We start from the raw sequence: 11407 nt of genomic DNA on the forward strand, positions 1-11407 counted from the left end.
AGGGAGAGAGGCAAACCATGAGAGAATGTTGAATGCTGAGAACAAACTGAGGGCTGACGGGGGTGGGGGGAATGGAAGGGGGGCGATGGGCATGGAGGAGGGCACTTGTGGGGATGAGCACTGGGTGTTATATGGAAAACAACTTGACAATAAACTATTTTAAAAAAAGTTTCTCTACTTATAGTTAGTATGAAAGGATAATATAGGAAAGAAAATTTAGATATGCATTATCTTCTGCAAGTACATAGTTATCAGACACTCTATTTTAGATAAATTAGGCAATAAGCAAGCTTATTTTTCACATCAAAAACAAACAATTTGTGTTTATGGTGTTTATTCAGAGTACATGGGGGAAAGTATGGAAAGTTCTTATTCCACTTAAAACTCATTGCTTCTATTGTTATGATTGCAGAATAACACACTGTTATGAGCAACATGGCTATACTCTATGTTAACCATTCACAAGCACAGTTCAATGCATTATGTTTAATTTTTATACTTCTTATCATTTTATCCTATTTTATTTGTTTTGATTATATATATTGAAATATCATTTTAGATTGAATCTTCTAAAATTTTGCTTTGTGTTTAGTAATGTCTTGGTTTTTATTTTTAATTCCCAAATGATTCATATTTATCATATTTTACTGAAGTATTAGTTGACAACAGGTTGGGAAATAAAAACTCGTCTTTTGTGTCACAGACAGTTTTGCCAGGACTCCTCTAGAATATTAATGAAGATACACAGGAGAGGCTGAAGTATGAAGAGAACAGAGAAAGTGAGAGGCAGAGAGTCAGATGAAAATGAAGAACAGGCTCAGGAAAGAATAAAGAAACAGGAAAAGTTGGAAGGGAATAAGGGCAGAGTCACAAAGTGGAACCTTGGAGTTCATCATCTTCCATCTAGTAAGTTCCAAGGAATTTCAAAGTTCAAGGTGTTGTCACACTTAAGGGTGGCTATGGGGTCATGATGATGGAGGCCATTGGTGTTAACGGTGAAACTAGTTTGTCTGATGTTAGCAACATGGACAATAAAGCCTCCAAGAGAAATGACACCTGCAAGTCAGAATGACAAAATGATAAAGAAAATGAAGAATATGAAGGTGTGGTCCTGGAAACAAACAGACCATGTCGAGAATGGGGAGAGAAAAGTAACCATCAGATGTTATCAACTTCAAGGGAGGAGGGCTTGTGAAATGGTAGTGGTGGAATAATGGTCTGGAAGAGCCTTCAAGGAATAAGGAGCTGGCTGCCCTTCCTTGCACTTTGAGTATGAGAAGTAGAGAAAGAATTTACTTCCAGTGTAAGATCTGGTAGAAACAGCACCTCTGGAAGAAAGGCGTGTTTCCGTTTCAGGGAACTGAAGCAGCACTGAGAAAAGACATGCAGCTTGAAGAACTCTGTCCTAGAAATAATGTTTCCACCCCACCTGAGGGAGAAGTCAGGAAGAGTCCAGAGTTTATGAATTAGGTGTGTTGGGGGAGGTTGAGCAAGTTGCATCAACATTAATTTCATGTACACTCAAGGATGGTTACCTGAAGTAATAGGTGAACTAGTTGGATGGTAAAAATGCTGGAATTCAGGAGAGGTAAGAAATCGTGGGCAGTGTTGATGAAGGGAGAAGTGAAGGGTGAGAATCTTATTAGTAGAGAATTTTGTGCCATTAAAAAGGCAGAATGATGTCCCCTGTCAAAAATGACTGTGTCGTAATGCCCAAGACATATAAATACGTTATCTTACGTGGCTAAAGTGACTGCCGCTCTGGTTAAACAAAGAATTTTGAGATGAAGATGAGGAACTTATCCCGGATCATCCAGGTGGGACCAATATAATCACAAAGGTAAGAAAGAGGCAGGAGAATCAGTCAGAAAAGGGGAGGCACTGATGGAACGAGACCGGAGTGATGTCACTCCTGGCTTTGAAAATGGAGGAGGCAGCCAGGAGCCAAGGAATGCAAGGAGTTTCTAGAAAATAGAAAAGGAAAGAAAACAACAGGTCTCTCTTAGACCTCCAGAAGAGGTAAATCCTGCTGACACTCTGATTTTAACTCTAGTGAAGCCCTTTTCAGACTGCTCACCTCCAGAACTGAAAGACGATAAGTGTATTGTCTTAAGCCATTGTGTGGTAATTTGTTCTAGGGCAAACGAATATACCACCATCATGTTTTAGTGAAAATGTTTAACTATAATGATAAAGCCATGACTCCCCCTTGCACACACACTCATATACACACATGCACAAATACATCTACAGCACACTTATATAATCACAGATTTGCAAAATCCTGCATTGCAACCAAGATGTAAGCCACTGCAAAATGAAGCTATTACTGGTTTTCTTTGAATTTTCAAATTTTGTAAAAGTTGATAGATTAAAAAGCTGCCTTCTATTTAATTAGCTAATCTAACCATAATGAAAAATAATACTGGCAGTATGGATGCAAAACAAATATAATAAATCTCCTGATCTTAAAGGCATTGTTAAGGTGAAAGTATAAGATATTCAAAATTATCATTTAAAAGAGAATCTTCCAAAGGAGGTCATTTCAATATAATGACAAAAAAATTTCAGAAGGAGGTGACTCTTAAAAATCAAAGTGAATAAAAGTCACTGTTGAAAACTTGTAAATCTCTTAGAAATTTCTGGGTTTCAAAACATGAGCAGGAATATCACTACGAAGAGAGAAACCCAAGAAGCTTCACGCAAACATCTGTTTTTACTAGCCTTCCTGTACAGCAATAAAGCCCTCGGTGGTCCCAAGGCAAGGCCTGAGGAAGTGCCACCAACAGTTTAAACAGTCATTACGCATGTACTGTGTTCTCATCTCTGCCCTAAGGAAGTTCAATAGCAACCCCGTACTTTTTTATTTACATGCTTATTAAAGTCACACAGGTAAAACGTTTCCTAATGTGTTTTCAGAACACGTTTTATTTTAGTGCTTTCAAATGTTTTGAGGATAATTGTTAGAGGGAGGAAAAAAAATATAGGAGCTCAGTCTGAGAATAAAAATCTGTTTTGGCATTTTAATGTCTAAAGACTCGAGAACTGCCAAATGTTTGCTAATCAAGAAGCAGTAGAAATTCACAATCAGTCCCCAAAATATAAAACAATTCTATTCACTGTAAAAATATGTTTACTGCACTTACTTACAGGCTGTTTAGCACAAATGTTTTTTGTCCCAAAGTGGAAAAGCTGGCAATTCTTTAATTTCCAAAGTGCTCATAGAGTGCAGCTGTAGATATACAAGGCTTTTGTTAATAGCGTACCCAGGTACCATTTGCTTCCCTTTTGTCAGATATCGCCTTTATTTGAAGTCAACATAAGCCCTTTCCCTTTTCCCTCTGGCACCATTTGTAGTTATTGTGTTCTCACAGAAAGCACAAGGCATCAGGGCACGGACTGATTTTGCTCTGAACCCATTCAGATGCAATGTTGACATTTTTGGGGTAACTTTATATTTTTTGCTTTCTAATGCACTACAGTCTTCAAAAATAGCCAAGAGTATTGCACTTGGGGCTCATCAACATTAAAATATCTGCTACCTGGAGTAAAATTCCAACAATAACTACAGTTTTTCACAGCTCAAAGTGCACACCTTGTACCTGAAGGAATTTCACTGTCCGTTTTAAAAGGCAATTTCTTTAGTTGAACTGTAGTCTCATCTCCCTTATTGGATCCCAAATTTCCTTTTTTAAGTATGAATCTTAAGAAATCAGTGGACCAGCCCTTGTTGATATAATGTTAGCCACACAATAAAAACACAGTCATCAGAGGAAAAGATTACAATTAATGTATAAGAATACTAACTCAAGGAATCGGTAAAATAATTCTGTTGCCCATAAAAGTAAGCCAAGATTATATCTGTCCTAATACCTCTTTTGGAACAAAGATAATTGGCATTGTATAAAGAGGAATAAAAATAGTAAAAAGAGTAAATTTTTTAGCGGTCCCCAAATCCAATAAACCCCATATGTGTGCAACAACTATTTTAGAAGGAGAAAAATGGTAAGAAAGGGGCTTTAAAGAGTTAAGTCTATACATGTGTCCTTGGGTGGTATAGGCATGAATATATAGATTACAGAAGTATTATTACCATGTTACTTGGGCTGTTCAGTCTGTCAGCAAAGCAGGCACTAGCTTAGGAGACATTCAGGACTCCTTCAGATGAGAGGACTTTTTTCAGAAACCCAACTTTTTTAGCTTCCACCAATTTGGCACCCTTTTCAGAAACTTATATTTTGCTACCACCTCTTAAAAGATTTAAAAAAAAAAAAACCCACCCACCAAAGTAATCACTATAGAAATCTCACAGTCTATTACCTGGAGTATCAGATTCATCCAAAACAGTTAATATACCCGAATAGCAATATTCCTCTGAGTAAAATAGGAAGTTCAAAAAGATATTTGATGGAACAGGTATTTTGGGCACTTATGTCTGAGGCCACTTTAAACTTCACAATAACCCTCTAAGGGAAATAAAACTCCTATTAAAGCCTTAATTAAGTTAAAAAGAACTCTAACAGGAAAACATAAAAGCCACACAGCCACTGCTGACTCCAGGCATTGAGACCTATAAAAGAATATCTAAGAAGCAGAGATGGGGCTGGAGCATTCAGAGATGCATGAATCTGAATTTCTGCTTCCACCCTGCATTTTCCAGCCGCCATGCTGGCACACACAAGACTAAAGACTCTAGAACATTTTGTAGCATTAATCATTCAACAACATGCTGTGGATATGATTTCCCATCGCTTTTTTTCTTCTAGACCTAGAAGCTTGATCATTATGGAAGATGATATATGGGAGGCATATATCAGGTCAGTGTTCCCAGGTCAGGAAGGAAGAAGTTTCAAAACTAAACAAAGTCACTGTTATAAGATGATTAAATTGTGGGAATCTAATATACAGTATGGTGATTATAGTTAACAATACTGTATTATATATGTGAAAGTTGCCAAGAGAGTAGCTCTTAAATGTTCTGAACACACACACACACACACACACACACACACACACAATGGTAATTATGTGCAGCGTTGAAGGTACTGGCTAAGGCTATGATGGTAATTATTTTGTGATATAGAAGTGTATCAAATCAGCATGTTGTATGCCTTAAATTTATACAAGGTTATATATCAATTATATCTCGAAGCAGGGGAAAATTAATGGAATGTATGTTAACATGGTCCAAGTAACATGTACCATGCAGAAAGCACATACACTCAACAATCACTTAACCTTCTGACTTCATTTTCCTCCAATTCCTTAAGGATAATCAATAAAACACATTTTCAAAAGTTGGTGGCAACTCGAAGACCCAAACTTCAGCAGCACGTACACTCGTCCTCCAGAGCGTGTGTTTGTGTACGCAAGGACAGAAAAGGGGGAGGTGGGGGAGAACAGAGGAGTGGGATGTGAACTCTGGTTGTGAGGAGGGCTAGACACCTGACGTGTTCCCCATTTAGCCTTCCAACTGATGGATCAAATGAGAAACTGTTTTGCTCTGTCTCAGAACTGATTGACATTTTAATTATTTTACAGCTGGAAGTGTTAATCACACCAGAGAATGAGGGAATAATTCCCAGCTGGTAAAATTTCACACACTACCTTGGCAGGCACTAATATGCAGATAGTTTAAGTCATTTGTTAAAGAAAAAAAATTAATATTTAAAATCTCTTCACAAATTAAACCAGCAGAGTAGGTCTGCACTTACAAAGCTCCTTAGGTATGGTCTGTACTTGCTATTTTTATCAATACCTCTCTCTTAGAAAGTCCATGTTGCCTTTTACTGATTCAGTATTCCCAAAGACATGTTTAATTCAGAGAAACATTTGTTTAAGTTAGTTCTTCACATACTTATTTGATCAGAAGAATCATTCCGCATGTTATTACAAACTCTCCTGGAGCCTCTGATTTGATAGTTCTGGAATGAGCCCTGGGAATCTGCATTAAAAAGAATTACGCTGAGTGATGCATAAAACCAGACAACTTTGGAAAACACTGGAATGCATATTTGGACTTTTCAATGAAATACTATTTAGTTCTATTTTCATATATAGAAATACCTGTTTTTTTCTCAAGTAGTAAAAGATAGAGACAACTTCCAAAGTTCATTAAAATACAAAATTTCTGCCTATTTGTTTGAGTGAGAAAAAATCAACTTGAATTTTTTCTATCTTATTCAAATAAAAATTCAAGTTTTGACATGTAATAAAACTTTTGACAGTCAAATGTTTTTCAGTTTTTAACTTAGCTATAAAGCTGAGAATATGAATGTGCTTTCCTTTTAACAAAAGGAAAAGTTTTCAACAGAAAACACATTCTAAGAGGAATACTATTAACTTAGATATTAACATTCTGCCTTCAAAGCAAGTTTTTCTCTAGATTTTCCTTAATCTGTATGAAAGTGTCAAGCTTCAAAAATGATTATAAAGATGTTTTGAATCCATATGAAACACAGCAACAGAGGTATGCCAGTGTTCCTGATTAATTAGGGAAAGCCTCGAAAGAAAGGACTGAGTTGTCCAACATTTAATTCTATATAGAGTGCTACTGTGCACCAGACTTTGTTCTAAATAAAAAAGCAAACTCAAGGTAGCTATTATTATTATCACCATCATTATAATTCCCATTTTACAGACATGGAGACAGAAATATAGTGAAAATAAGGAATTTACCCTAGATGACACATTTATTAAATTATTAATTAGCCAATCTGGAAATTGAACCTCTGTAGTCTGGCCAATTTAAAAAAGAAAGCTGTATCTTTATCTTTCTGATATTCTGTTCCTTCATTTTTTATCTTTCTTCTAAATATATTAATAAAATATAACCACGAATTTAGTATTCTTCATAATCCAACAGACTTATTTTCCTAATTTGGGAATAAAAATATCTAGAAATATTGAAAGTTCTCAAGGCTGTGGAGCCCTGATATTGTCAGAGGCTGTCCATGACATTCACCAAGTTGTTGCTGCTGTAGTAGCTGCTGGTTGTAAACCTAGGAAAGTAAGAAAAGCATGGCATGTCAGTAAATAGAACTGACTTCCAGAACTAAAAGTTTTAGGAAGAGATTCTCAGGGAGTCTTTGAGTTGTAAAACAAATGAATCTCTCTGGGTTATTTTTCAGAGATCTCTTTAATAAACTGAGAAGCAGAGACTAGATTGGTGGTGATCCCAATACTTGAAAAGAATTACCTTTCCATTCCACACCCATTTTGTCTTTCTCATTCCTTTGCTTCAGCTTTTAGTTGTAATAAAAATGAAATAGCTTCTTATTCTGTCATCTGATTTACAGAGGAAAATGTTATTTTAAAAAATTAAATTCATTCTTTCTGTAAGACTTACACTGTTTTATTTTAACAAAGAAATAAATCCAGCCATATTTTTATTTATTTATTTTTATGATATAATTTGTTGTCAAGTTAGCTAACATACTGTGTATACAGTGTGCTCTTGGTTTGGGGGTAGATTCTCGTGATTCATTGCTTACATACAGCACCCAGTGCTCATCCCAACAAGTGTCCTTGTTCAATGTCCGTCACCCACTTTACCCTTCCACCCCCATCAACCCTCAGTTTGTTCTCTGTGTGTAATCTCTTATGGTTTGCCTCCCTCTCTGTTAGAAACTATTCTTTCCCTTTCCCTTCCCCCCATGGTCTTCTGTTAAGTTTCTCAAGTTCACCATATGAATGAAAACATATGATATCTTTCTCTGATTGACTTATTTCACTTAGCATAATACCCTCCAGTTCCATCCACGTTGTTACAAATGGCAGGATTTCTTACTTTTGGAATAAGAAAATAGTTCTCTACGGACGTTGTGCATTCTGCTTTTTGTTGCTAAGAATACTGAAGCAAATTGCCTCTGCTCTAGGTTCCGAAGCTCTTAGGCCTTTGGGTTGCTGATTTACAGGCTTGATGTCAACATGCTGTATCTTTTTATGTTCCAGTTTATAATGCAGTTATGCAAGCCTCTTAAGCTATTAAGGCATCATCATTGGCGTTGCAATTTGTGTATATGTTTTATACCTCATTAAATTCTCATCTTTCTAGCTCACAGCAACAGGCTTCTGGCATAGGCTACAGCATAATCTCATAACATAATAAAAAATGTAAAATCATCACAGAGAAAGTTGACGGTTGAAATTTTTACCCCTAATCAATTGATGTATTGGAAATAATGGCTTTCTAGTCAAACAGAAATTTGTCCCTGGCTCTACTCAGGCAATTTCTAAAAGCAGAAGTTTAGCATCCTTGTCAGTAAATCTTTTTTTTAAAGCTGTATAAACGGCACATAGAATGACAGTATGGGCTGTTTCTCTACAAAATGATAAAAGTTTTGAATTCCCTAATAAGTGGATAAATCTGTAACTGATGCTACCTTCTCACTTCTGCAGTTTGTAATTCAGGAAGGCAATTCTTCCTTCTCAATCCTATGATGTTATCATGAGGAAATGTCTTAATGCAATTCCAGACCCTAACGATTGCTTGGAATTTTCCCTGACCCGGTGATTAATTCCAACCCCTGACTCAGTGCCTCAGACCCAGTGGGAGGCCAAGAAAGATCTGTTGGCTGAAAATAACCAATTCATTTAACTGAATTACCTGTTACCTAAAATAAAAAAGCACTGTCCAAAGTCCACAGGAGGAAAGAACAATTAACAAATAAAGACATTCATTAGTTGTCCCTGTACACTTCTATTTAAAAAGCTATTCATCTGTTTGTATATGTACATATATATATGTACACGTATGTACTTGTATATGTATGTACATAATCATGTATACTTAAAGAAAAGTAATCTTGCAAAACATCTATGAAGCCTGAATTCATTATATGAAGTGGAAGAAGTTTTCATAAGTAAAAAGTTGAAATAACAAATCTCTTTTCACACATAAAAATATAATATTGATAAAAGACATATGAAGAGAATTTCATTATAATCTCTTACAGAGAATATTTTTCCAATTTGACTAGCAACTGACAAATGTTTATCCTAAGACTTTGACCTTGTAGCTCCTTCCTCTAATCTAAAAATCTAATAGGCCTGCAGAGATGGGTTTACCTAACTCTCATCTGCCTCATGATACTTACTCAATCTTCAGAGTGGTGGGCAGAGGAGAAGCAGAGAAAATTTTTCTTAGGAGCTGTAAAACCATACTCTGAGAGCTTCGCCCTCCCATCTATCTTGCCTCAGTGCAGACATAGATCACAATAAATAAAATATGGGATAAATAAACAAAATAGTAACATTTTGCAAAGAATAAATATCAACCTCAGATAAAAAGATTAGATTTGGGACAAAGAGAGAAAAGAAAAAAAATAAGGTATTCTTTGCAGAATGGTTCTTCATGAAAAATGCTTTTCCCACTTATTTTTCTTTTCCGTTTCTCCTAACCCAGATTTAGTTCCAGACAAGGACCAGTGTTAGAGGAGAACATCAGTTGACTACAAATAAAACACTTGTAAGTCCTTAATAGTCTGGCTTAATCACTGAGTACCTGGTACCTAGTACAATGTCAAGGACATAACAGCCAATATGTAAACATTTGCCAAATTAAAAATACAATCTGTATCATGGCAAGGAAGAGTCTATTGCGAAAGAAATTCAGCCATTTGGCAAGTTGATCGGACAGGCAACACTGCTGGTACTGGAGTATCATTTACCCACAAATCCTATGGACTTCATTTTAACACGATATCACTAGTGTTTATTTGTAGGGGAAATTTTGATTCATATATCTGATGTATTTATGCTTTGATAATCAGGGCTATTTTATGAAAGTCACAAAGGCCAAAGAGGATTTTTTAAATACTTACTCATAAACTATTTAAAGCCTTGTTTTTATTTAGATTGCCACAATCTTTTCCTTAGCCTAAGGAATTTTACTATACACATTACATGTTTTTTTTCTGAAAGGGATTTGCACTCTGAACTTTGCATTTGTTTGGCTTTTTTTCTTTTAGCTGGTGTACAGAAAGTAAAGATGACACAGAATGTAGGCACCCACAGGCGTGAGTCTGACAAGACCTGGCATATGGATCTCAGACATAGTCATGACTGAAGGATGATACCATTCTTTTTTGAACTCTTGATCATCCACGCTGCTGCTACTTGTATAGCCATGCCATACTTCATCTCATAAGGCACGGGTTAATGTACTCTTAAAATATTGTGTTACATAGTAATAATTACATGCACAGAAATCATTGCAAATTGAATCACCTCCTAACTTTAGAGAGACCACAGGGAATCATATGACTGAAATGCCAATATGTACAAGGCTACTGCTTATAGTTTTCATCTTGGACCACATGCAAATGAAGTAGATGTTATGAGCAAAATAGACATGAGTACTTCATGTTCTGGAGAGAGAGCAACAACACATCTTGTGGAATGGTTGTTGGTAATAAAAGAACTGACAAATTCAGCAACCGACAGCTGGCAAAAGTGATGAGGGAGAAAAAGCTACCCAGGGGTATATATGATTTCTGAGAGACAGTTTGAGAAAGAGGGTGAGTAGTATGTGCTCATATTTCTCAAGGGTTGGGTGTGTTTTTGATTGAACATGAACAGGAATGACCAGTTAGGGTCAAACTAGTAAGCCCTTCATGGGTCGCGAGAAATTACTGATGTGCTGCTCTGCACCCAGTTTCCTCAAGTGCAGTGTAAGTGGAGGAAGTAATCTCCTAACAAGACAGGCCCTGAATTTTCTAGAAATGAAACAAAAATGAGAGTAAAACTAGAGGAAAGTAGATTTACCTGTAAGTCTTCCCAAGAACTCAGTTACAAATACTTAAATTCCACTGTATTGAAGTTAGAACTGGTCCCAGATGCCGGGGCAGAACGGACACCATAGCTCAGATGGGTGTAAGGAAAGGATTCTTGAGATAGAGAGGAGTCCACATGACTATTAGCTTCACTCTCCACTGCTTTCTTTACTTCCTGTTTGGATTTTGGACCAGTTCCTAGGACTTCCTTTAGATCACATCTTAATTCTAAAGGTAATTTCATGTTTAAAATGCATAGGGCAATTTGGTATAATGAATGTGCCCAACCCTTATAAAAGGAAAAAAAAGAAAAAAGCAGATCCCAAGACTCCATCCACAGGTCTTCAATTTAGGAAGAAAAAGAGACTTGATAGATGACTAAAGAAATGTTAATATTGGGATGCTACTACTTCTGAGTGGTTATTCAGAATTCTAGCACCCTTAGGAAATGAAAAAAGAATTGATCTTTCGCTAAATTTTTCTTGAGGGCATAAAAGTGTGGCAGGCACTGAAATAGAGTAGTGAGCTTAGAGAAATGCTTCCTGACCTCAGGAAGCTCACAATCCAGCAGGGAAGGTAAACAAATAGAGGCAGTCGCAACTGCTATGAGAGGGGAAAGGCCACGTTCTATG

The 11407-nt window shown here is 36.4% G+C and overlaps 1 long non-coding RNA gene across 1 annotated transcript; it reads left to right on the forward strand.

The window, feature by feature from the left end:
- The first annotated feature begins 4764 nt into the window (after nucleotides 1–4764).
- On the forward strand, nucleotides 4765–10127 carry LOC144233071 (uncharacterized). The gene is made up of 3 exons (XR_013335585.1): nucleotides 4765–4817; nucleotides 9407–9469; nucleotides 9972–10127. It is a non-coding gene; the product is annotated as an uncharacterized LOC144233071 (long non-coding RNA).
- Nucleotides 10128–11407: the final 1280 nt, after the last annotated feature.

The sequence above is a fragment of the Crocuta crocuta genome, unplaced genomic scaffold (assembly GCF_008692635.1).
Source record: "Crocuta crocuta isolate KB4526 unplaced genomic scaffold, BGI_CrCroc_1.0 scaffold54, whole genome shotgun sequence".
Taxonomy (NCBI): Eukaryota; Metazoa; Chordata; class Mammalia; order Carnivora; family Hyaenidae; genus Crocuta; species Crocuta crocuta.